We start from the raw sequence: 24,612 nt of genomic DNA, 5'->3' as shown, positions 1-24,612 counted from the left end.
GCTCTTTATGTATGTTTTCCTCCAATATCCTTAGTGGTTTAAGAACATGGACTATGGGACAACAATGTCTGGGTTTGAATCCCACCTCCACAACACAATAGATGTATAATTTGAGGCAAGCTACTTACCTGCTCTGTGCTTCAGTTTCTCATCTGCAATATGAAGATAATAATAGTACCTCTTCATACATTTTGGGAAGATTGTTTGTGTTAGCATTGCTATCTTGTTAATAAGTGCTGAGAACGTAGTAAAATTTACTCAATACATATTGGTTATTATTATCATTTATCATCTTTTCAAACTTGCAAAACACTGCAGAGCCATATTACCAATGAGTTCCTAAGAATCTTTAGGCTCCCCTAAAACATATTTGACTCTGGAGCATTCCTTCTTTCCTTTGAGGAAAAAACAATGTAAGCTTCCTAATTATTATATATAAAATATATATGCTATATATAGATATATAAATAATACATAATCTAAAAGCTATTGTATACTACTTTCAAACTCCTCTCAAAGAAATCAGTCCTTTTAACAGTTTATTAAATCTATGGTCCTGGCAGAGATTTGGGTAAACTTTCTGACTTGGGTACCAAAGAGCAAACCTTTTCTTCCCAGCACACCCAGAAGTTTCTAAGTGCACTCAGGAGAAGATATAAATAAAGAATTGCAAGCAAACATAAAAAGAACAGGCAAATCACCATTTTAAAAGGTCATCTGTTACCCCATGGAAAAGTTTGAAAAGGCATACAATTAATTCTCTATAATTCAAGTCAATGAAAACAGTAGCCAACTAATCATTTTTTCCACAAGTTCTCTTTATAAATAAATGTCATCTATCAAGTGCCAACTCATGGCTAGATCACTACACGCATAAACCTATTATTAGCCAGCTCCTAGTTATATTAGCTGGAAGATTTCAAGGCAGAAGGAAGTTAGATACTAAGGAGATCTACTTTCGATATTTATGCAAAGTTAGGAAGTCAAAGATTGCATCTACAGCTATTTAAAATGAAATAAAATAATAAAATAAAATAAGATAAAATAAATGTATAAAACCCTGTCCTTTTCCTTTCATTTTTTCTGGATGCATTAAGTACAAGACATTTAAGCCAAAATTTTCTTCAGACAGAAGTCAAAACTTTCTGAGATAAAAAGGATATTAACTACACATTAACACTGGGTCAGGTGGTAATTGCAAATTCTCCTTATTTATTTTAAGGCTTTGTAAAACAGCAGAAGAGAAAGAGGTGGGAAGAATATGAGTAGAATCAAAGTATGGATACACTGGACTCCCATAAGTATAGACCATGGCATTTGAAAAATTTTGGAAATCCTTCTGTGTCTGTTCCATATTTGGGACAATTAACATACTGCAAATATACTGATAAGATAAAAATTCCAACCATGTAACAAAAACGCAGTTGACAACTTGTACATTATGCAATTATGACTGTCATTTTATTACTGTTATTTATTTATTGGTGTAATTACATTTTTTCAATGTCATAATGTAATAATAAAGGATTTGTCATTACTAAGTTAACCTCCAAACATCTCTGACCTCAGGGGAGGTAGTTGCACACTTTCAGTCCAAAATGAGCTGTCAGTTACCACAATGACATTTTGATGACTACATTACCTTGTAATTAAATGTCTCAACAAACTTCTGCTTTTGACTGACAGGTAGTTAAGACTATCATTGACCACAGGGCAGTTTTTTTATATTTCAAGAATAATTTTCCTTGCATTTCAAAACTAATTTTTTATCACTGAAGCAGAAGGGCAAGGCTTTAAAATTAAAATGTCTTCAGTAATATATTTATGAACCTATATTTGGCACTGATAAAACAAAGAAAATTCTGCTACATTAGATGTATCTGTTGCACAATCCATTGTCTTGTTGGAAAAGTTTGATTAATAAATTTTTATGACGTTCTTTACTAGTATTATAGGACATACAAATAATTCCATCACTTTTCTCTCCCATGCCAGATTTTTCCGTGACTGATGTAAGAGAAAGCCCCAAATAATGGATTTTTGTATATGCTTTATAATCTTTATTCCTCTTACCATTCTTAAGTCCAATGTGTTACTTCAGTATTTGAAGGGCAATATAGGTCACAAATAACACAAACATTGTATTCTTTCTCCCTTTTTCCAGTTACCTTCCTTAATAAGTGAACAACTAAAGGAATCCACTTCATACTACATTGTTCACAATATGGCCAATAACCTTTGTACTGCTTCAATTTAAAATAAAATTTTTCTTAGCTGGTGCTAAATATTTATTCCATTTTAATAATTTTTAAACCAAAGGAAGCTGAATGAGCACAGAAAATGGCAAAATACAATTTCCATGTGCCATACCCTGACTAATATAACTATAAATTGTATAGTCAAGTATTCAAGTATAAAGCCACTGAGCATCTAAATGAAGAGGACCCACCTGAATTTTATTTTTGCTTATTTTTATTAGGCTAAACTTTTTTTATTATTATACTTAAAGTTTTAGGGTACATGTGCATAATGTGCAGGTTTGTTACATATGTATACATGTGCCATGTTGGTGTGCTGCACCCAGTAGCTCGTCATTCACATTAGGTATCTCTCTTAATGCTATCCCTCCCCCCTCCCCCTCCCCCCACCCCACAGCAGGCCCCACTGTGTGATGTTCCCCTTCCTGTGTCCATGCCTTCTCATTGTTCAATTCCCACCTATGAGTGAGAACATGCGGTGTTTGGTTTTTTGTCCTTGCGATAAATTAAGAACTGGAATACTAATAAAATAAACTTTTTAAAAACAAGTCTCTCTCATGATTAAAATAAAAGTCATACAAAATGAAAAAACCCATTAGTAAAGTGAAATAACATTAAAACCCAAGATTGTCAGTATGAAATTAAATATACACATTTTTCTTAAGCACTATCATGCAATTTTCTTTTGCAAAGAAGTAAAGTTCAGTTCATTCAAGGTTCTTCATTAAGTATTCTATTTGGGATGCCTATATAATTAATGGCTAATGGGTACAAACATAGAGTCGGAATAAGTCCTAATGTTCTATACCAGGGTAGGGTGACTATAGTTAACAACAATGTATTGTATATTTCAAAACAGCTGAAACGGAGGACTTGAAATGTTCCCAACACATAGAAATGCTAAACACTCAACATGTTGGATACCCCTCTAGTTGACCATTACACATTCTATGCACGTAACAAAAGTTAACATGTATCCCATAAATACGTACAAATATGTACCAATAACAAATTTAAAAAATACAATGATAATCTCTAAAATAAGTTTTATGTTGTTACTGTCAGCCAACTGTGAATTTTATGGAAATATATACACCTTCTCAAAAAGCTGACAAATGGAGGAGGCCAAAGGGGGAGAAATGCCACAAATGGCCCTGATTTTAAGCCGAGCTCTATGTGAATGCATATTATTTGAAAATTTTTGCTTCTTCATTTGAATAAACACCGACATTTTTTTCAAGTTATGAAATAAACCTGACTTCTCAGAATATAAAACAAATTTTGGGTGGTAGTCACTCTTTTCCCCATTGTAGGTAAAACAAACCCAGCCTAAAGCAACCATAACAGCTCCCCATTGTCCTGAATATTCCTTAAGTAATCATATCTCAACACACATATCTTTATGAGATGCAAAAAGAAATTCAATAGCTAACTTAGATCCAGCAAAGAAGTACTGAGCATCTACTTTGTGTTGAGCACTGTCAGAATCACTGCTAAGCTGAACATGATCTATTAAACACATGTCACTGGATATAAGGAAGCTGAAGTAGAATGAAAACCCCCTCATTGGGGGCATGGAAAAGTGGAGAGAACTGCATCACAGTGCAACATAGGAGTCATAACAAAATTGTCTCTTATTTGTCATAAAAGGTTGATCCACAGTAGCTTAATTATAAAAGGCAACCAACATTATGTATTCTCCTTCAAAAAAGATACTTTATATTCACAAATAACATTTGTGTAACTTATAAAAGTAAAGCTTGAAGCAACTAAAATATTTGTGTACAAATGAGAAATTGTTTTAAAAGAAAGATGTTGACAGAGTAAAAAGAAACTTTCTAAACTCAATATATCCCAGAATCTAAAGATACAAATTAAGAAATAATGCAAGTTGACTATGGACTGAACAAAGAGAATACTTTGATTACATTTCCTCTTAGCCAATGAACAGGGTGGAGTGTCCTTATTCAACAGCACAGTTTCACAGTCACAACAAATTTTAAACTTAACTGTGGTTTTCTTCAAACTATTATGAAAATTATGTAAATCTAGTAATATACCAAAGGTGCAGAAAAACAAAAAGAAATATGAATAAGCCAAGCAACTCACAGCTAAAATAATTTTTGCCATCATTTTACAAGTTGGACCTGAACTCTGAAAGCTTTTTTGTAAAAATAATTCAGAGATACCTGAAATGATTGATCTAATTAGGTACTTTTCAAAAGTATAAAGATCATCTTTACAATGACATTTTTAACAGAGAATTAAAGAATTGTGGATGAAAAGGACTTAGTTTGGGGTTTATTGAAATAGTACTACTCCTTGTGGCTATATTGTCTTTAAACTAAAAACCTAAGTAAGCTCCATAAAATGAACTTTACCCAGTTTATTCTATTATAAAACTTCATAAATATGTCAACAAAACCACTTGGTCATTTATCTAAGATGCCACAGTGAGATATCGTTAGAGCAAACAAGAGAATTAAGAGTGTTTCTTGCAAGCCTCTATTAACTACAATATTCATGTTAGTCAGTTGTGCAGAAAAATAGAGTTAAAAGAGGAAGCAAATAAAATATAACATGTTTTCTTAAATCAGAAATTAGCCTCCCACAAAAATCATAAGAAGGAAACAGAAACTGGAGGTAGACCAAGAGGGTCAAATCACTACTGAGAATTATGGAAATATATCATTTTGGATGACAGCCATTGTACCAGCCATCTCCATCTAATGATACTGCAACACACTACCACATTCAAACATTTCTAGGGCTCTAAAGCAAAACCAATACAAACAATGCACTCAGGAACCATATTATATCCTCATATTATGAAATGAATACCTATAACATGGAAACCAATTCATTTATACAAATGTCACTTCAATAGAAGGCAGAAGGCAAGGAGGTTCACTGCTGGCCAGGCCTGAGTCACCTGTGGAACTATCTTGTCAAGTTTTATATGTCATTCTTAGAGTAACTATACATCCCAATTTCCCTGAACCTGCTTCCTTGTTTATGCCTGTTGTTGTGATGTAATTATTAATAGTGGTCACTTTCACTTTCAAAAGTGTTCCAGTTTGGAAAATAAAGTATATGATTTCCCTATTAATATCCCATTGACTATATATAAATGTCTACAATTATCTACTAGAGGAAATATTTTTACTTTCTCCTTTATCCAGAGATAGTACTTCTGATAACAATAAGAATAGACCATGAAACATTTTCTAAGCCAACATAATATGGTGTGACCATTAAGCGTTATCAGTAACAATTCGGCTATCACCAATTTAACACACTTAGCCCCTGATTCACCTGTAGTAGAGTAATTTAACAGCCTTGTACAATCTGACTGCTTTCCAATAAATTATCTTTTTGTCATTACTCTTGTCAGGAAGAGATTTCATTTAGAAGGCTTCTAAAATGTTCTACATAAAATCATATAATTACAGGACCACCTATTCCTATTACAACTAACCTCCTATGATGGGGTTGCTATATGCTTTGGTGTTCAGACAGCTGCTCACACACCACTGCAACTGACAAATTATTTTTTTACAGCAGAAAACAGAAAAGTACTCGCTATCACTGTGTAGTGATGGAGGTTGTATCAGATTAGAGTGAGAGCCAGATGTGACCCATGGACTGAGAATTTGGTCTTGTTTGTCCCTTGGCCTTTGGAAAGAATGCCCAAAAGAATGTCCTAAGAAGGTCGAAGCTATTTTTTCTCTAACCCCATAATATTCTGAAAATTGAGCTACTTACCCTATTATACAGTAGCCAGACCAATGGTTTCTATGTGTACAATTGTAATGGTTTTCATTGCGTTAAGTGCTCTAATAATTATATGTCTATATATATATATATATATATATACAATTCTATTTATTTAAAGGACTGTATATGTTTCTATACATGACTCTGAAGACAGAAAAAGTATGTTTGCATATATGTGCATGCATGTGTATGTTATGACATGTGTGTCTAAATATGTGCTACATCCCTGTTTCCTAGTTCACTATCTACCAACAAGATACTACCAGTCATATGTATTATTTTATCTTTTGTGCACAATCTATAAATGCCCCCCACAACCTGGATTCTCAAGAATGATCTACCATAATAAAATGAATAAGCCTAGTAAAATGTGTAAAGTCTCCAGTATATATGTCATAAATTTTACCAAATATTTTGTGAATGATTTTTAATCAAAGTGATATGTATGTATACATCTCAAAATACATTTGAAATCAAAAGGATTCTATTAGTACTCATTTTAGAGACAAACCAAAAGAAAGCACAGTAACAAAGAGGGTCTAATAATGAAAAAATAAGATTATCCTCTGATATAAATTTATAAAACACACTGCCACTAATTCTTGCATTTATAGGCAAACTTGAACATGGGATCTCTAATAATAAAGATTAAAGTTGACTTATATAGTTGAGGTGATGTATTTGTCAAAAATTATATCAACTATGTCATGAACTCACAAGATATTTCATATATAATTTTCACAAATAATTTTTGGTAAAAAAGTTAAATTATTATTGCATCCAAAATTTTAATTAGGTGTTCAAGGCAAGATGGCAGAATAGGTTTCACCAATCATCTTCCCCACCAAAGGATATCAATTTAACAACTATCTACACACACACACACACACACACACCCCTTCATAAGAACCAAAAATCAGGTGAGCACTCATAGTACCTGATTATAACTTCAAAATCACTGAAAGAGGCACTGAAGAAGTACAAAAAAAAAGTCTTGTTCTCTGATGCCACCCATCCCAAATCCCCCTGGCTCCTCTGTCTTTTGAAGCTTATTGTGGAGACCATTTCTGTGTCTGAGGAGACAGAAATCATAGCAATTGTGAGGCATAGAACTCAGTGTTGCCCTCTTACAACAAAAAGCAAAACTCGACCAAACTCAGCTGATGCCCGACCAAGGAGAGAGCATTTAAACCAGCCCTAGTCAGAGGGGAATTGTCAATCCAAGTAGTCCAAACTTGAGTTCCCCAAGCCTCACCACCATGGGCTAAACTGTTCTGGGGCCGCAAATAAACTTGAAAGACAGTCAACACCAAGAGGATCACAACTCCTGAGCAAGCCGAAGTGTTAAACTGGTCCCAGAGAAAGTGAACTGGTTGGGTATGAAAACTACTTAGACACCAACTGAGGCAGCTAAGGGAATGCTTACATCAACCCTCCCCTAACCGCAGGCTGCACAGCTTGCAGTTCCAAAAGATACCCCATCCTTCTGCTTGAGGAGAGGAGAGATAAGAGTGAGGAGGACTTTGTCTTGCATCTTGAATACCAGCTCAGCCACAGCAGAATAGGGCACTGGTTAGTCATGAGGCATCCTTTCCAGGACCTTCCTCCTGAGCAACATTTCTGGACCCATCCTGGGCCGTAAGGGAACCTTCTAACTTGAAGGGAATGACTAAGACCTGGAAGAAATCATCACCTGCTAACTGAAGAGCCCTTGGCCCCTGAATAACCAGCAGTGATACCCAGATACTACATCAAGGGCTGTGAGACACTGAGACTTGCTGGCTTCAGGTGAGACTACACACTCCCAGCTATGGTGGCTACAGGGCAAGACTCCTTCCACTTGAGAAAAGTAGAGAGAAAAGTAAATGGGACTTTGTCTCACAACCTTAGGTACCAGCTCTGCCACAGGATAATAAAGCACCAAACCAGCCTTTGAGGTTACTTATTCCAGGACTTGGCTCTAGTACAGCATTTCTGTACCTGCCTTGGGCAAGAGGGGAGCCCACTGCCCTGAAGAGTCAGTCCAAAGTCAAAGTATTCAACACAAGCTGAGTCAACAGCCCTGGGTCTTATGGAAATATCAGTGGTAGTCTGGCAATATTCCCTGTGGGCCTATGGTACTGGTAGCCACTGGGTGAGGCTCCTCTGCATTTAAGAAAGGGAGGGAAGAGTGAAAAGGACTCTGTCTTGTGGTTTGAGTGCCAGGGCAGCCACAGTACAATAGAATACACAATTACACCTCTAAAGTATGTGGCTCTAGGGCCTGCCTGCCAGACAGCACCTCTGGATATGCCAGGGGTCTTGGGGGAGCTCACCACTCTGAAGGGAAGGACACAGGTCTGGAGGCTTTTCTACTGCTGATTGTAGAGCCCCAGGGCCTTGAGCAAACATAGGCAGTAACCAGGGAGGGGTTACAGCAGGCCTTGTGTGAGACTCAGTGCTGTGGTGGCATCAGGTCTGACCCAGTGCAGTCATAGAAGTGGTGGCCATAGAGGTACTTGTGTCACTCCACCTCTAGCTTTAGGTGACTCAGAACAGAGAGAAAGACTCCTTTTCTTGGGAGATAATAAGGGAGAAGAACAAAAATCTCTCTCCTAAAAATCTGGAGAATTCTCTGCAATCTTGTCCAAGACCATCAAGGTAATACCTCTAGGAGTCTGCAAGAGTCACAGAGCTAACTGGGCTTAGGGTGCTCCCTAAAGCACATACAGCTTAGATTGCATCACCCAAGTCCTTTCAAATATCTGGAAAGCCGTCACAAGAAGGATAGGTACAAACAAACACAGACTGAGATGAATACAAAAAATACCTAACACTTCAATTCCCAGACACTGAGGAATATATACAAGCATCAAGACCCTCTAGGAAAACATGACCTCACCAAATGAACTAAATAAGGCACCAGGTACGAAAACTGGAGAAACAGAGATATGTGACCTTTTAGATAGAGAATTCAAAACAGCTGTTTTGAGAAAACTCAAAGAAATTCAACATAACGCAGAGAAGGAATTCAGATTTCTATCAGATAAATTTAATTAAAACGTAGAAATAATCAAAAATAAGCAGAAATTCTGGAGCTAAAAAAATGTAATTGGCACACTGAATAATGCATTAGAGTCTTAAAAGTAGAGTCAATCAAGTAGAATAATAAGTTCATGAGCTTGAAAACAGGCTATTTAAAAATACACAGTTAGAAGAGATAAAAGAAAAAGACAAAAACAATGAAGCACACCTACAAGATCTAGAATATAGACTCAAAAGGGCAAATCTAAGAGTTACAGGCCATGAAGAGCAGACAGAGAAAAATGCAGCGGTAGAAAGTTTATTCAAAGGGATAATAACAGAGAATTTCCAAAACCTGGAGAAAGATATCAATATTGATGCACAGGAAGGTTATAGAATACCAAGTAGATTTAACCCAAAGAAGACTAACTCTAAGCATTTCATAATCAAACTCCCAAAGGCCTAAGATAAAGAAAAGATAGTAAAAGCAGCAAAAGAAAAGAAACAAATAACATACAATGGATCTCCATTACAGCTGGCAGCAGACTTTTCAATGGAAACCTCACAGGCCAGTAAAGAGTGGCAAGACATATTTAAAATGCTGAAGGAAAAAAATATATTTACCCTAGAATAGCATATCTGGCAAAAATATCCTTGAAACATGAAGGAGAAGTAAAGACTTTCCCAGACAAACAAAAGCTGAGGGATATAATCAACACCAGACCTAGACCTATTACACATAAGTGACATGCTAAATGAAGTCCTTCAATGAGAAACAAAAGAACATTAATGAGCAATAAGAAATCATCTGATGGTACAATCCTCACTGGTAATATTAATAGTAATTACAGAAAAAAACACAGAATATTACGACACAGTAACTGTGGTGTGTAAATACTCTTACTTTATATAGAAACACTAAACAATGAATGAATAAAAAATAATAACTACAACTACATTTTCAGACATAGTAAAATAAGATTTAAATAGAAACAACTAAAAGTTTAAAAGTTGGAGAATGAAGCTAAGGCATAAAGTTGTTGTTACGTTTCCTTTTTGCTTGTTTGTTTGCAAGTTTATGCAAACAGTGTAAGTTGTTATGAGCTTAAAACAATGGTTTATAAAATAAAATTTGCAATCCCCATGTTAACCTTAAAGCAAAAAAAATGAGGGGTCCAAAATATATATATAAAGCAAGAAACTAAACAGTATCACCAGAGGAAACCACCTTCTCTAAAAGGAACACAGGAAGGGAAAAAATGAAGGAGGAGAATACCACAAACTACCAAAAATCAAACAACAAAATGGCAGGAGTAAGTCCTTACTTACCAGTAATAACAACAAATGTAAATAGACTAAACTCTCCAATCAAAACAGACTGGCTGAATGGATGGAAGAACAAGAACCATTGATTTGTTGCCTACAAGAAACACACTTCACCTATAAAGACACATATAGACTGAAAACAAAGGAAAGGAAAAAGATATGCCATGCCAAGGCAAACAAAAAAGAGCATGAGTACCTACACTTATATCAGAAAAACTAGATTTCAAGAAAAAAAACTATGAGAGACAAAGAAAGTCATTATATAACAATAAAGGAGTCAATTCAGCAAGAAAATACAACAATTTAAATATCTATACACCCAACACTGGAGCACCCAAATATATAAAGAAAATATTATTAAAGCTAAAGAGAGGTGAGACCCCAATACAGTAATAACTGAAGACTTCAATATGCCACTTTTAGCATTGGACAGATCTTTCAGACAGAATATCAACAAAGAAATATTGAATGGACATGATCTGCACTTATAGGCCAAATGAACATAATAGATATTTACAGAACATTTCAACCTACTGCTGCAGAACGCACATTCCTCTACTCAGCATGTGGATCATTGTAAAAAAAAAAAGACCATACCTTAGGTCATAAAACAAGTCTTAAAACATTCACAAAAATTGAAATAATACCACGCATCTTCTCTGAACACAATAAAACAAAACAATATCAAGAGGAATTTTGGAAACTATATAAATACACAAATTAAACCATATGCTTCTAAATCACCAGCGGGTCAATCAATTATTTAAGATGGAAAAATTTTCTTAAAACAAATAATAATAAAAATACAACATACAAAAATTGATGGGATACAGTAATAGCAGTACTAAGAGAAAAGTTTATAGCTATAAGTGCGTACATCAAAAATGAAGTAAAACTTCAAATAAACAATCTGATGAGATATCTTAAAGAACTACAAAAGCAAGAGCAAACCAAACCCAAAATCACTAGAAGAAAAGAAATAACCATGAGAACAAAAATAACTGAAATTGAAACAAAAATAATGCAAAAAACGAATGAAACAAAAGGCTGATATTTTTAAAAGTTAAGTAAAATTGACAAACCGTAAGCCAGACTAGCTGATCAAAGAAGAAAGAAGATTCAAATAAATAAAAAAGATTAAATAAATGAGAGAAGATCCAAATAAATACAAATAAGTAAATAAATATAAAAGGAGACATTACAACTAATACTGAGAAATTCAAAGGATCATTAGTGGCTACTGTGATCAATTACATGTCAATAAATTGGAAAATCTAGAAGAAATGGACAACTTCCTAAACATATATAACCCACCAAGATTGAACCATGAAGAAGTTCAAAACCTGAGCAGACCAATAACAAGTAATGAGATTGAAGCCAAAATGAGATCAAAGTAACAAGATTGAATAAATGAGATCGAAGCTGAACAGTCTCCCAGTAAAGAAAAGCGTGCAACCCAACAACTTCCTGTTGAATTCTACAAAACATTTAAAGAAGAACTAATACCAATCCTACTCAAACAATTCTGAAAAATAGGTGAGGAAGAATGCTTCCAAACTCATTCTATGAAACCAGTACTACTCTGATTCCAAAACCAGACAAAGACACATAAAAAAAAGAAAGAAAGAAAAGAAAACTACAGGCCAGTAACTCTGATGAATATTGCTGTGAAAATTCTCAACAAAATACTAGCAAACAGAATTCAACAATAAATGTAAAAGATCATTTATCATGACCAAGTGGATTTGTCCTTGGGATACAAGGATAGTTCAACATAAACAAATTAATTATTGTGATAAGTCATATCAATGGAATGAAGAACAATAACCATATGATCATTTCAATTGATGCTGAAAAGGCATTTGATAAAATTCAACACCCCTTCATGATAAATACCCTTAAAAAACTGGGGATAGAAAGAACATAATATAAGCCATATATGACAGACTAAAAGCTAGTATCATACTTACTGGGGAAAAACTGAAAGCCTTTCCTTTAAGATCTGGAACATGACAAGAATGCCCACTTTCATCACTGTTATTTAATGTAGTATTGGACGTTTTAGCTAGAGCAATCAGACAAGAGAAAGATATAAAGGGCATCCAAATTAGAAAGGAAGAAGTCAAATTATCCTTGTTTGCAGAGGGTATAATATTATAATTGGAAAAAACTAAAGAATACACCAAAAAAAATTAAAACTGATAAATTCAGTAAAGTCGTGGGACACAAAATCAACGCACAAAAGTCAGCAGGATTTCATATATGTGTGTGTATATATATATGTATATATATATATGTATATACATATATATATATACTTTAAGTTCTAGGATACATGTGCAGAACATGCAGGTTTGTTACATAGGTATACACCTGCCATGGTGGTTTGCTGTACCCATCAACCCATCTATATTAGGTATTTCTCCAAATGCTATCCCCACCCCAGTCCCCCCACCCCCAACAGGCCCCAATGTGTGATGTTCCCCTCCCTGTGTCCATGTGTTCTCATTGTTCAAATCCCATTTATGAGTGAGAATATGGTGTTTGGTTTTCTGTTCCTGTGTTAGTTTGCTGAGAATGATAGTTTCCAGCTTCATCCATCTCCCTGCAAAGGACATGAACTCACCCTTTTTTACAGCTGCATAGTATTCCGTAGTGTGTATGTGCCACATTTTCTGTATCCATTCTATTATAGATTGGCATTTGGGTTGGTTCTGAGTCTTTGCTATTGTGAACAGTGCTGCAATAAACATACATGTGCATTTGTCTTTATGTGGAATGATTTATAATCCACTGGGTACATACCCAGTAATGGGATTGCTGGGTCAATGGTATTTCTAGTTCTAGATCCTTGAGGAATTGCCACACTGTCTTCCACAATGGTTGAATTAATTTAAACTCCAACCAACAGTGTAAAAGTGTCCCTATTTCTCCACATCCTCTCCAGCATCAGTAGTTTCCTGACTTTTTAATGATCACTATTCTAAATGGCATGAGATGGTATTTCATTGTGATTTTGATTTGCATTTCTCTAATGACCAGTGATGAAGAGCTTTTTCTCATATGTTTGTTAGCTACATAAATGTCTTCTTTTGAGAAGTGTCTGTTCATATCATTTGCCCAATTTTTCATGGGGTTGTTTGTTTGTTTCTTGTAAATTTGTTTAAGTTCTTTGCAGATTCTGGATATTAGCCCTTTGTCATATGAATAGATTGAAAAAATTTTTCTCTCATTCTGTAGGTTTCCTGTTCACTCTGATGATAGTTTCTTTTTCTGTGCAGAAGCTCCTTAGTTTAATTAGATCCCATTTGTTAATTTTGGCTTTTGTTGCCATTGCTTTTGGTGTTTTAATCACGAAGTCTTTGCCCATGCCTATGTCCTGAATGGTATAGCCTACCTTTCCTTCTAGAATTTTTATGATTTTAGGTCTTTAATCCATTTTAAGTCAATTTTTGTATAAGGTGTAAGGAAGGGGACCAGTTTCCTTTTTCTGTATATGGCTAGCCAGTTTTCCCAACACCGTTTATTAAATAGAGAATCCTTTCCCCATTGCTTGTTTTTGTCAGGTTTGTCAAAGATCAGATGATTGTAGATGTGTGGCATTCATTCTGAGGCCTGTGTTCTGTTCCATTCATCTACATATCTGTTTTGGTACCAGTACCATGCTGTTTTGGTTACTGTAGCCTTGTAGTATAGTTTGAAGTCACATAGCATGATGCCTCCAGCTTTGTTCTTTTTGCTTAGGATTGTCTTGGCTATATGGGCTCTTTTTTGGTTCCATATGAAATTTAAAGTAAATTTTTCTAATTCTTTGAAGAAAGGCAATGGTAGCTTCATGGGGATAGCATTGAATCTATAAATTACTTTGGCCAGTAAGGCTATTTTCACGATATTCATTCTTCCTATACCTGAGCATGGAATGTTTTTCCATTTGATTGTGTCCTCTCTTATTTTCTTGAGAAGTGGTTGGAGTTTTCTTTGAAGAGGTCCTTCACATCCCTAGTAAATTTTATTCCTAGGAATTTTATGATCTTTGTAGCAACTGTGAATGGGAGTTCACTCATGATTTGGTTCTCTGTTTCTCTATTATTGGTGTATAGGAATGTCTGTGCTTTTTGCACATTGATTTTGTATCCTGAGACTTTGCTGAAGTTGCTTATCAGCTTAAAGAGATTTTGGGCTGAGACGATGGGGTTTTCTAAATACACAATCATGTCATCTACAAACAGAGCCAATTTGACTTCCTCTCTTTCTATTTGAATACACTTTATTTCTTTCACTTGCCTGATTGCCCTGGCCGGATCTTCCAATATTATGTTGTATAGAAGTGGTGAGAGAGGATATCCTTGTCTTGTGCCAGTTTTCAAAGGGAAGGCTTCCAGCTTTTGCCCATTCAGTACGATACTGGCTGTGTGTTTGTCATAAATAGCTCTTATTATTTTGAGATATGTTCCATCAATACTTAGTTGATTGAGAGTGTTTAGCATGATGGGGTGTTGAATTTTATTGAAGGCCTTTTCTGCATCTACTGAGATAATCGTGGTTTTTGTCACTGGTTCTGTTCATGTGATGGATTACATTTATTAATTTGTGTATGTTTAACCAGCCTTGCATCCCAGGGATGATGCCAACTTGATCATGGTGGATAAGCTTTTTGATGTGCTGCTGGATTCGGTTTGCCAGTATTTTATTGAGAATTTTCGCACTGATGTTCGTCAGGGATATTGGCCTGAAATTTTGTGTGTTTGTGTATGTGTTCAATTTTAGAATAAGTGTGATGTGGTGCTGAGAAGAATGTATATTCTGTTGATTTGGGGTGGAGAGTTCTGTAGATGTCTGTTAGGCTTGCTTGGTACAGAGCTGAGTTCAAGTCCTGAATATCCTTGCTAATTTTCTGTCTCATTGATCTGTCTAATATTGACAGTGGGGTTTTAAAGTCTTCCACTATTATTGTGTGGGAGTCTAAGTCTCTTTTTAGGTCTCTAAGAACTTGCTTTATGAATCTGGATGCTCCTGTATTTGGTGCATATATATTTAGGGTAGTTAGCTCTTCTTATTGCATTGATCCCTTTACCATCATGTAATGCCTTTCTTTGTCTCTTTTTATCTTTGTTGGTTTAAAGTCTGTTTTATCAGAGACTAGGATTGCAAACCCTGCTATTTGTGCTTTCCATTTGCTTGGTAAATATTCCTCCATCCCTTTATTTTGAGGCTATGTGTGTCTTCACATGTTTGATGGGTCTCCTGAATACAGCACCTCAATGGGTCATGACTCTTTATCCAATTTGCCAGTCTGTGTCTTTTAATTGGGGCATTTAGCCCATTTACATTTAAAGTTAATATTGTAATGTGTGAATTTGATCCTGTTGTTATGATGCTACCTGGTTTTTGCCCATTAGTTGATGCAGTTTCTTCATAGTGTTGATGGTCTTTACCATTTGGTATGTTTTTGCAGTGACTAGTACCAGTTTTTCCTTTCCATGTTTAGTGCTTTCTTCAGGAGCTCTTGTAAGGCAGGTCTGGTGGTGACAAAATCTCTTAGCATTTGCTTGTCAGGAAAGGATTTTATTTCTCCTTTGCTTATGAAGCTTAGTTCGGGTATATATGAAACTCTGGGTTGAAAATTCTTTTCTTTAAGGATGTTGACTATTGGCCCCCACTCTCTTCTGGCTTGCAGGGTTTCTGCAGAGAGATCCACTGTTAGTCTGATGGGCTTCCCTTTGTGGGTAACCTGACCTTTCTCTCTGGCTGCCCTTAACATTTCTTCCTTCATTTCAACCTTGGTGAATCTGATGATTATATGTCTTGGGGTTGCTCTTCTCGAGGAGTGTCTTCGTGGTGTTCTCTCTATTTCCTGAATTTGAATGTTGGCCTGTCTTTCTAGATTGGGGAAGTTCTCCTGGATAATATCCTGAAGAGTGTTTTCCAGCTTGTTTCCATTCTCCCCATCACTTTCAGGTACACCAGTAAAACGTAGGTTTGGTCTTTTCAAATACTTCCATATTTCCAGTTGATCTTCAATCTCTGATATCCTTTCTTCTGCTTGATCAGTTCAGCTATTGATACTTGTGTATGCTTCACGAAGTTCTCATGCTGTGTTTTTCAGCTCCATCAGGTCATTTATGTTCTTCTCTAAACTGTTTATTCTAGTTAGAAATTTGTCTAATCTTTTTTCAAGGTTCTTAGCTTCCTTGCATTGGGTTAGAACATGCTCCTCTAGCTCAGAGGAGTTTGTTATTACCTATCTTCTGAAGCCTACTTCTGTCAATTCATAAAACTCATTCTCTGTCCAGTTTTGTTCCCTTGCTGGCAAGGAGTTGTGATCATTTGTAGGAGAAAGGCTTTCTGGTTTTCAGAATTTTCAGCCTTTTTGTGCTGGTTTTTCCTCATCTTTGTGGATTTATCTACCTTTGGTCTTTGATGTTGGGGTTTCTGTGTGGACGTCCTTTTTGTTGATGTTAATGCTATTCCTTTCTGTTTGTTAGTTTTCCCTCTAACAGTCAGGCCCCTCTGCTGCAGGTGTGCTGGAGGTCCTCTCCAGATCCTCTTTGCCTGGGTATTACCAGTGGTGGCTGCAGAACAGCAGATTTCTGCCTGTTCCTTCCTCTGGAAGCTTCATCCCAGAGGGGCACCTGCCAGATGCCAGACAGAGCTCTCCTGTATAAGGTGTCTGTGCCCCCTGCTGGGAGGTGTCTCCCTGTCAGGAGGCACAGGGGTCAGGGACCCACTTGAGGAGGCAGTCTGTCCTTTAGTAGAGTTCAAGCACTGTGCCGGGACATTGGCTGCTCTCTTCAGAGTCAGCAGGCAGGAATGCTTAAGTCTGCTGAAGCTGCATCCACAGCCACCCCTTCCCCCAGGTGCTCTGTCCCAGGGAGATGAGAGTTTTATCTATAAGCCCCTGACTGGAGCTGATGCCTTTATTTCAAAGATGTCCTGCCTGTAGAGGAGGAATCTAGAGAGGCAGTCTGGCTATCGCGGCTTTGCCGAACTGTGGTGTGCTCCGCCCACTTCAAACTTTCTGGAGGCTTTGTTTACACTGTGAGGGGAAAACTGCCTACTCAAGCCTCAGTAATTGCGGACGCCCCTCCCCCCACCAAACTCGAGCATCCCAGGTCGATTTCAGACTGCTGTGCTGGCAGCGAGAATTTCAAGCCAGTGGATCTTAGCTTGCTGGGCTCTGTGGGGATGGGATCCACTGAGTTAGACCACTTGGCTCCCTGGCTTCAGCCCCCCTTCCAGGGGAGTGAACAGTTCTGTCTCGCTGGCATTCCAGGTGCCACTGGGCTTTAAAAGAAACTCCAAAAGTCAGTAGCATTTCTTTTAGATTGGTATGAAAGTAATTGTGGTTTTGCACAGTGAATTTTTAAATCATTTTAGCTAGGCTCAAACACATCTTTAGTAATCAAAATAGGAACCATTACAATCAACACGTTTTTGCCAATGAGAAGTTTGTTTATTCCTGTAGCATAAAAATTCATGCTTCAGGATTCGACAAATTCTTGGAAAACACTTTCTGCATCCTGCTGGTTGTGGATGCATTTGCCCTGCAAAAAGTGGTCAAGATGCTTGAAGAAGTGGTAGTCAGTTGGTGAGAGGTCAGATAAACATGGCAGATGAGGCAAAACTTCATAGCCCAATTGGTCCAACTTTTGAAGCATTGGTTGTGTGATGTGTACTCGGGAGTTGTCATGGGGAAGAGTTGGGCCCTTTCTGTTGAATAATGATGGCTGCAGGCATTGAAGTTTTCAGTTCATCTCATCGATTTGCTGAGCATACTTCTCAGGTATAATGGTTTCACCAGTATTCAGAAAGCTGTAGTGAATCAGACTGGCAGCAGACCACCAAACAGTAACCATATGACCTTTTCTGGGTGCAAGTTTGGCTTTGGGAAGTGCTTTGGAGCATCTTCTTGGTCGAACCACTGAGCTGGCTGTCTCCAGTTGTTGTCTAAAATCCACTTTTCGTCGCACGTCACAATCCGATTGAGAAATGGTTCATTGTTGTTGCATAGAATAGGAGAAGATAACATTTCAAAATGACAATTTTTTTAAATTTTTGCTCAGCTCATGAGGCGCCCACTTATCGATCTTTTTCAACTTTCCAATTTGCTTCAAATGCCAAACGATTATAGAATGGTGGACATTGAGTTCTTCCACAGCTTCTTGTGTAGTTGTAAAAGGACTGGCTTCAATGATTGCTCTCAATTGGTTGTTGTCAACTTCCAATGGCTAGCCACTATGCTCCTCATCTTCAAGACTCTCATCTCCTTTGCAAAACTTCTTGAACCACCACTGCACTGTATGTTTGTTAGCAGTTCCTAGGCCAAATGCGTTGTTGATGTTGCAAGTTGTCTCTGCTGCCTTACAGCCCATTTTTAACTCGAATAAGAAAATCACTTGAATTTGTTTTTTGTCTAACATAATTTCCATAGTCTAAAATAAACTTGAAATAAACAGCAAGTAATATGTCATTAGCAAAAAAAAAAAGCAAGAAATGCCCATTAAAATGATGTATAACATAACCACATTTATTTAAGAATGTATTCCAATATCAAATGGCAAATTCCAACAATGCAAAAACCATAATTACATTTGCACCAACTGAGTATATGCCAACAGTGAACAATCTGAAAAAGAAATCAAAAAAGTCATCTGTTTACAATAGCCACAAATAAAATTAAATACCTAGAAATTAACCAAAAAAGTGAAAAACCTCTATAATAAAAACTATAAAAGACTGATAAAAGAAATTGAAGAAGACATCAAAAAATGAAGACATTCCATGGATATAAATTAGAAGAATCAATATTGTTAAAATATCCATACTACCCAAAGCAATCTACAGAATCAATGCTATCCCTATCAAAATACTGATGACATTCTTCGCAGAAATAGAAAAAAAAATCCTAAAGTTTATTTGGAACTACAAAAGACCCAGAGCAGCCCAACCTATTCTAAGCAAAAAGAACAAAACTGAAATAATCTCATTACCCAACTACAAATTTTATACTACAAAGCTATAGGAACCAAAACAGCATGGTACTGGCATAAAAACAGACACATAGGCCAATGAAACAGAATAGAGAAGCCAGAAACAAATCCACACACCTATAATTAACTCATCTTTGACAAAGGTACCAACAACATACGCTGGGGAAAAGGCAGTCTCTTCAATAAAGAGTGCTGGGAAAATTGGAATTCCACACGCAGAAGAATGAAACCAGATCTCTATCTCTTGCCATATACAAAAATGAAATCGAAATGATTAAAGACAAATCTAAGTCCTCAAAATATGAAAATACTACAAGAAAACATTGGGGAAAATCTCCAGGACATTGGTCTGGGCAAAAACTTCTTGAGCAATACCCCACAAGCACAGGCAACCAAAGCAAAAATGAACAAATGGGATCACAGCCAGTTAAAAAGCTTCCACACAGCAAAGAATACAATCAACAAAGTGAAAACACAACTCACAGAATGGGAGAAAATATTTGTAAACCACCCATCTAACAAGGGATTAATAAGAAGAATATATAAGGAGCTCAAACAACGCTATAGAAAAATTTTAATAATCTGATCAAAAACGGGCAAAGTATTTGAATAGACATTTCTCAAAAGAAGACATCCAAGTGGCAAACAGGCACATGAAAAGGTGATCAACATCACTGATCATTAGAGAAATGCAAATCAAAACTACAGTGATCTATCATCTCACCCTAGTTCAAATGGCTTATATCCAAAAGACGGGCAATAACAAAGGCTGGCGAGGATGCGGAGAAAAGGGAACCCTTGTACACTGTTGGTGGGAATGTAAATTAGTACAACCACTGTGGAGAACAGTTTAAGATATCATATGATCCAGCAATCTCACTGCTGGGTATATACCCAAAAGAAAGGAAATTCAGTATATCGAAGAGATATATACACTCCTGTGTTTGTTGCAGCACTGTTTACAATAGCTAATATTCGGAATCAACCTAAGTGTCCATCAAGAGATGAATGAATAAAGAAAATGTGGTACATATACATAATGGAATAGTATTCAGCAATAAAAACAAATGAGAGATCCTGTCATTTGCAACAACATGGGTAGAACTGGAGATCATTATGTTAAGTGAAATAAGCCAGGCACAGAAAGACAAACATCACATGTTCTCACTTATTTGTGGGATCTAAAAATAAAAACAATTGAACTCATGAATACAGAGAGTAGAAGGATGGTTTCCAGATGCCAGGAAGGGTAGTGGGAGAGTAAAGGGGAGGTGGGGACAGTTAATGGGTACAGAAAATATAGAAAGAATGAATAAGACCTTCTATTTGATAGCATAACAGGGTGGCTAGAGTCAATAATAAATTAACTGTACATATTTAAATAACTTAAAGAGAGTGATTCAATTGTTTGTAACTGAAAGATTAAGTGCTTAAGGGGATGGACACCTCATTCTCCTTGATGTGCTTATTTCACATTGTATGCTTGGATCAAAACATCTAATGTACCTCATAAATATATACACCTACTATGTACCCACAAAAATTAAAATTAAAAATTTAAAGGTTAAAACAACAAAATTTCAATTTAAATGATTCTAAATTAGTATCAAACAATAATTAAAATGCAATTCCCTGTACATGAATTCATTTTTGAAAGAAAAATATCTAAAGATAGTTATGGAATTAACTTTCTGTAATGTAAATTTTACTGAATTAAAAAGAAGTTTTAAGTTATATAATTAAGTTTGTGGTATAAACCCTTTGTAGTATATTGCTTCGTTATATGTAAAACAGGAGAAAAAAATTAAGCAGCTGTTGCAATACATTCTCCTTCATTCTGCCTATTTAGTTCATTTAGTTCTCTCAACCCTGGCTTGCAGGGATCATATTCTCTAAAATATGCCAGTAGAAATATGCAAAAGTCAAGTGTCTCATTTACTTTCACTATATTTTGGTGTGCTGCTTTCAATACGCTGGGCCATATGATTTCCTCAAGCTTCAAATCCTTTTGTATTAATTGAAGATGACTATATAGTGATCTTTTTTGTTGTCATTTACTGTTTTTAGTAATTCTTCCTCCAACATTCCCAACTGTATCAAACATGCCTTCAGTACCTAAATAATTTAAATGTTAACATGCTTTAGAATTTAATGTTGGCCAGGCGCGGTGGCTCATGCCTGTAATCTCAGCACTTTGGGAGGCCGAGGTGGGTGGATCACGAGGTCAGCAGATCGAGACCATCCTGGCTAACACGGTGAAACCCCGTCTCTACTAAAAATACAAAAACAAAATTAGCCAGGCGTGGTGGCAGGCGCCTGTAATCCCAGCTACTCAGGAGGCTGAGGCGGGAGAATGGCATGAACCCGGGAGATGGAGCTTGCAGTGAGCCGAGATCACACCACTGCACTCCAGCCTGGGAGACAGAGCGAGACTCCGTCTCAAAAAAAAAAAAAAAAGAATTTAATGTTATTAGCTCATTCTAAATAAATCCTATGACAATGTTACAACTTAAATCTGCCAAAGAAATGATGCCCCTAAATCTTTTTGCCTAGTAATATTCAGCCTGAGTGGTCAGTTTTGCAATCATTTCCATAAAGTTTTGGAACCAGGCCTGGATTGAAATTGCTTCCTATCTTGTTCAAAATTGCAACAGTCAAAACACACAATACATAGGTCTGCTTCCCAGTACAACGTCGGTTTCCTCCATTTAGAAAAGTGCAGTGATTCATCAGTAATTTAACCTATAGATATTTGAAAGTTGGAGAGTATCTCTAAGGGGCTGTTGACCTTCAGCAACTGAAAGAACTAGAACTCCAGCCTCAGTCAATATATATTTATCTTTCTGTTGGGACTATTACAACTGTGCAAGAAATGCTGACCTTGAAACTTCTAGCACAGAATGCATGCAAATAACATTTCCTAAAGGAAAAATATAAAAATACCTAAATAGGATATCTACATCTAAAATGCACATTCTGTAAAGATCAAAAGAAAGTACTCTGAACGTTCAAATAAATTCTAAAGGAACAAGCATATTATTTGTGTGACCCACTGGTTTGCTCTTAAATGTGAATTGGGGTGTAATCCCATTAGACCAGAATGATAAAATTTGGAAAAGCAAAGTATTTTTTATTTTCTGAAAAGTTACTAATATCAAGAGCCTGGCTTGTTTTCAGGTGAATGATTTTTATTCCCCACAAAACCATAATACTATAGATCTCTCAAAAATCATCATATCCCATATTGACTACATTTATACCAAAACACACTTTTGTATATCTGGAGAAAATGTAGATGGTGTATGCTGAAACTCTTTTTAATAATTTTTCATTTTGTCTGATGGAATATTTGCTTGAAAGGAAACGTTTTTTACACCAAATAGTCATAGTCCGCATTCTTGTTAGGAACAAGTGGGATATATGTATTCTTTCAGAAGACTAAGTAAGGCATTACTAAATATGTAACAATGCAAGTGTGCTAAACAGAGGTCAGAAAGATTCAATTAAACTATAATTAACAACCAGCAAGTCATGCAAATCCTCAGAAAACTGGCTGGACATCCTATTCAAATAAAGTGTGAGATTTCATAGGAAAAAGGCTCATTTTAAAATAAACAAATAGGAAATTAATGTATAGAGCTAACTGAACACTAAAGATAAATAAGGACTTCTGGGAACAAATATCTAATTATTCATGGTAAAAAAATACATAATGTTTTATTTCTACAATTTGGTTCTTCTAAAATGCACATATAGAAACCTGGGGTACTACAAAAAGGTCTATGAATGGAAACAGAAACATGAATGCATTTATAAAACTATTATCATATAATTGGTTTGTCTATTGAGTGGCATGGGGTCATTTGCATGTCTCCCATTTGGTTGTCATCTTTCTTACAAAGGAAGGAAACAACTTGGGAAGAAGGGAAACCTATTTGGTGGGCCTATCAGCATTAAAAATCTTTAGATCTCCTTCCTCCCAAAAACATAACTACAATGCAGTCAACAGATACAACATAAACCAAGAAAGCCACTGATTTGCTGGTATATTGATTAAAAGCTACATTACTGCATTGAGAGATCTGATAGTATTTAAAATGTTAGAGAAAGATCTTCTTCATTAAAAAACAGTTTTCAACTAATCTTATTATATGGAATCATGAAGTAAACCTTTATAGGGACTTGTTTGTTCTGATGTAGAACACCTCAATTTTCAACTAATTTTATTATATGGAATCATCAAGTAAACTTTTATAGGGACTCGTTTTCTCTGCCATAGAACACCTCACTTGAGCTGACTTCTAAACTGATCCATACAATTCAAATCAATAGCAATGTAAACTTAGTCCCTCCTCAATGTTACTAGTTTTGAAATTTTTACTTTCCATCGGAAGGAACTAGAGATCTCTCTATTCCTTTCATCAGGTGTCTAATCTACTCCAATCTAAAATTATCTTAGTAATGCTCACACAAAAATGTTTTCTTCATGGCTGTTTTTTACACAAAGCTATTTTTCTCATTGTTGTTGCTGCTGCTGTTGCTGCTGTTGTCTTACCTGCAAACTCTAGCTACTTGCAGGGAGTGTGAGGCACTGCTACCCTTTAGTTCTCTCTGAATCCAAGTTAAATTTTGTCATCTTGACATTTTTCTCATTTTTCTCAAAATTCCCTCTGTTAAAATAGTATATTTACAGGACTATTCACAATAGCAAAGATATGAAATCAACCTAAGCATCCATAAACAAGTAATTAGATAAAGAAAATGTGATATATATACACACACACACGCGCGCGCACACACACACACATACTCAAAGGAATACTATTCAGCCATTAAAAAGAATGAAATCATATGTTTCACAGCAACATGGATGGAACTGGAGGCCATTATCTTAAGTGAAACAACTCAAAAACAGAAAGTCAAATACCACATGTTCTCACATAAGTGAGAGCTAAATAATGTGTAAACATGGTCACAAAGTGTGGAATAATAAATATTGGAGACTGGGGAGCATGAGGAGCTGGGCAGGCAGTGAGGGATGAGAAATTACTTAATGGGTACAGTGTACATTATTAAGGTGATGGATACCCTAAATGCCCTCACTTCACCACTACACAACCTATGCATATAACAAAATTGCACTTGTACCCCACAAATTTGTACAAATCAAAAAGTATACTTAGTGTGGTAGGCATTATTTGAGGAAGGAAAGTTGGAAATACACTGATCCTTTTTATAAAACTATTTTAACAAGGACA

The 24,612-nt window shown here is 36.1% G+C and overlaps 1 protein-coding gene across 6 annotated transcripts in view; it reads right to left on the bottom strand.

Moving 5' to 3' along the window:
• The window catches only part of DACH2 (dachshund family transcription factor 2), a 672,286-nt gene that overhangs the window by 526,260 nt on the left and 121,414 nt on the right, over positions 1-24,612 (bottom strand). The window lies entirely within an intron of this gene.

The sequence above is a fragment of the Pongo abelii genome, chromosome X (genome assembly GCF_028885655.2).
Source record: "Pongo abelii isolate AG06213 chromosome X, NHGRI_mPonAbe1-v2.0_pri, whole genome shotgun sequence".
Lineage (NCBI taxonomy): Eukaryota > Metazoa > Chordata > Mammalia > Primates > Hominidae > Pongo > Pongo abelii.
This window is presented reverse-complemented; position numbering and strand designations above follow the sequence as displayed.